This window comes from Tigriopus californicus, chromosome 9 (genome assembly GCF_007210705.1).
Source record: "Tigriopus californicus strain San Diego chromosome 9, Tcal_SD_v2.1, whole genome shotgun sequence".
Lineage (NCBI taxonomy): Eukaryota > Metazoa > Arthropoda > Copepoda > Harpacticoida > Harpacticidae > Tigriopus > Tigriopus californicus.
In genome coordinates this window covers 10288695-10292015 of record NC_081448.1, presented here as the reverse complement: position 1 = coordinate 10292015, position 3321 = coordinate 10288695, and positions in this window count along the sequence as shown.

Sequence of the window (3321 nt, the reverse complement as noted above, 5' to 3'; positions counted from 1 at the left end):
CTCTAATAATAGGAACATTGCCTTTTTTCCACTTTGGTTCTAGGCAAGTTCCAAAGCAATTATTTTTCAATGACACCAAAATATCTTTCAGGACTTAGACTGCGCATCTTTATATTGTGGGAGGATGGGGGCAGTTTTGCCAGAGGTAGCAAAATGTTCTGTTCCAAAAACTGAAGCCATTACCAAATCTTTCTTTCCAACGTTTGTATAAATTTTGTACTTACTTAGACCAAAAATTTAGATATAGTCCAAGCTCGTCATATTTTTCGTGTACATAAAACCACATCTCGTTATTCTGGGTCATGTTCAACGTCAACTTCAGCGGATTCAAAGCTGTGAGAGGTGGAACAACCTCCATGGGGAAACAACGACCAAAGGTTGAATTAATCTCAACCACAGACAAGTTTGACCCTCTGGCTTTGAATTCGTGGGTGGACACAAATTTGGTTTCATCTCCAAGTCGGATTGCAACGAAAACCTCCTCAAATTTCCAATTTATTCGGTTCCACCAATTGTTTATTTCATCTTCCATTGTCACATCTAAAGGTAAGTAATATATTATCTTTGAAAAGGCATGCTTTATAATGAGTAAATGATTAAGTACGCTATGGAATAAGTTATCGGATTGGGGTCAAATCATGATCAAGCAATACAGTTTGTTTAATCGATTGCTTGTTATACCATACCACAGACTTCTAGAGATGTGGATTGTGAACGGAAGCAAGAATTTTGAATTTCCTAAACCGTTCACCTCATTCCAAATAAGCACTTCAGACGACCACAAGATCTTGTTGAATAGAGTAAGTTGGCCAAATTTGGGCCCAAAACTATATTTAGGGAACTTAGGAGATATGCCTAAAGATATGTAGTAAACACAATATAAAATTCGAATTTTCGGCCTGCTCTTGGTCAGCTACATAAACTTTTGAAAATATAACTTTAAAGCAAACCACTTTACAGGCAAATAGTATAAAAATCTAAATTTCTCACTTTTTTTACTTTTATTCGGTAAGCGGCTCGGAAGCGCTATGACCAAGAGCAGGCCGATTTGGCGGAAAGGTCGTTCGGAGTCCATATTTCTAGAAGTCCATGGTTATACTTGCATCTCTGGATAGTACTTGTGACAAGACATTCATTGCTCTTTTAAGGAGGAATGTATACAGACATTGCTTTTAAATCACTACCCTTCCTCGCCATTGTTCAAATCTTGACCGAACAACTAAAGGAGAGATTTCGTGGCTGTATAGTTACCATAGGAGAGGAACCACAGCCTTTTGAGAAGGTCGTCAATTTAATTCCCAGCCCTGTGTAAAAATTGTAAGCTAGTGCAAGATGATGATAGCAGGAGTAAACTTTAAATGGAAAATCAATATGAATAACCAGACGATGGTAGTGTTGAGGACGAACGGGCAGAGCCTTAAGTGGCCAAGCAAAATGAGCCTGCTGAGTCAAGTTGAGCGGTTACATGATCTAGTGGTTACAGATCAAGATGTTTTAGAGGCCATCAGGAACTTGAGGCTTTCAAGTTCTCCTGGTCCTGATGGCGTGACATCTCAGTTTCTGATGAGATGCACAAAGGTTCTTGCTCCTGTTTTCTCGTACTTGATGCGTTGCATCTTGGATCTGGGCAAGTTTCCCTCTTCCCTGAGGTAAGTTCATGTTGTTCCAATCTTTAAAGGGGGTGCTAATATAGTAATTAGAGGTCCATTTCTCTCTCTTTGAATATTGAATATAGGTGTTTGAAATGATTATGCAATCCAAACTGGCAGAATTTCGTGAAGTCCATGACGTTCTTCCTCCAAGTCAGCGAAGGCTTCGAACACATTTTAGCACGATTACCAAATTGGTTGACAGGGCTTGAACCGTTACCGATACTTTTTAGAAAAAGTAACGCGTTACCGTTGTTTTAATTCTACAAATACCAGCGATGAGTGGAATAGTGGAAGTAGTAGAAAACACCTGAGAGTGAGTGAGTCAATCAGATAACGCCCCTTTATATCTTCAGGACGATTATTTAACACCAAGAACTTTGAGCTCAAAATAAGGTGACAAACATTAACCAAATATGTGTCTTTGAGTAACAGAATCAATAAGCAAAACAATAAATGAAGTAATTATTTGTAGTCTTCATCAACCCGAAATAATGAGATGAATTTTGTTCCTACTGTACGGATTCCACATTCATGGATGGTGAGGAGTGAGCGTTTGGGCATCAAAACTAGACGACGGTAATCTTCTAATAGCACTGGCTATTATTACATTCTCTCATAATTATTCTTGTCTCCGTTGCATGGTAACTTTTGCCAGGTTCAACATATGACAAAGAGGATTGCTTCTTATGGCTGGTCGAATTGAAGACGGAAAGCGATTTGATGCTTAGACTTATTCACTCGGGTCAACAATAGGGCTAGTCAAGTAAACGCGTTCATGGACAACTGACGTTATTCCATGGAGTAAAATCAGACAACATGCCCAGCCAAATCGCACTGTGCATGCATTGGATTTTGACGTTTTTTCCATTTTACATGCTTATCTAGGCAATTAGCATTGTGGTATTGAGCCAATTTGATAGTGGGTTCACTGATTCACACCAAATATGCTCATTTAGTAGGGTTTTGTAATAAAACTCGGTCAAAATCACCCGATTATTGAAAATTCAATGGGCAAACGGTGCGAGTTGACTGTGATGTTTGTCTTAGTTCTCTCTCCCCGAAATGCCCAAAATCAGGGTGCCGTACCACATTTTTCCTTGAATTTCCTTTACTTGACATCCTCTATACATTCTTGTATTTTCCTGGATAGGGCAATGGCAGGAATTTTGATCCTCCGAATTCGGACATGATCAGGGGTGAGTCGCAATGAATGAAATTAGCCTCAGATTTGCCTAAGTAAACACTTCAAGAAGAACCTTTTTCTGACTGAAATATTGGTCGGCATTGGCCGGTCAGGGTGGGTGGGTTGTCGGTAAAATGTGCTATCTGGTTGATAGTTCGATCCCATTTGTATGTTCTAGGGAGAGCATGCCCCACTCATATCTTACTACGTGAAGTCCACATAGAGATGAAAGTAATATTCACTCATAAAATCATCAAGGGGATCAACGAAATGATTGCCTGGCGCACAGAATACAGTAATCGTGAGTCAAGTGCGAGTATTGCAAACAACGCGTCGCGCCTGTTTTGAGTTTTTTTCACGCCCATGATCAGCTGTTGTCTGGTGGCGGTTCTCAACCAATCAATGAGAACCAGGCAAAAGGAGATGACGCGTCTTTTACAAGAGTGTCTTTAGTCTTGCGAAATTCTATTAAAAAAGATTTTTTTT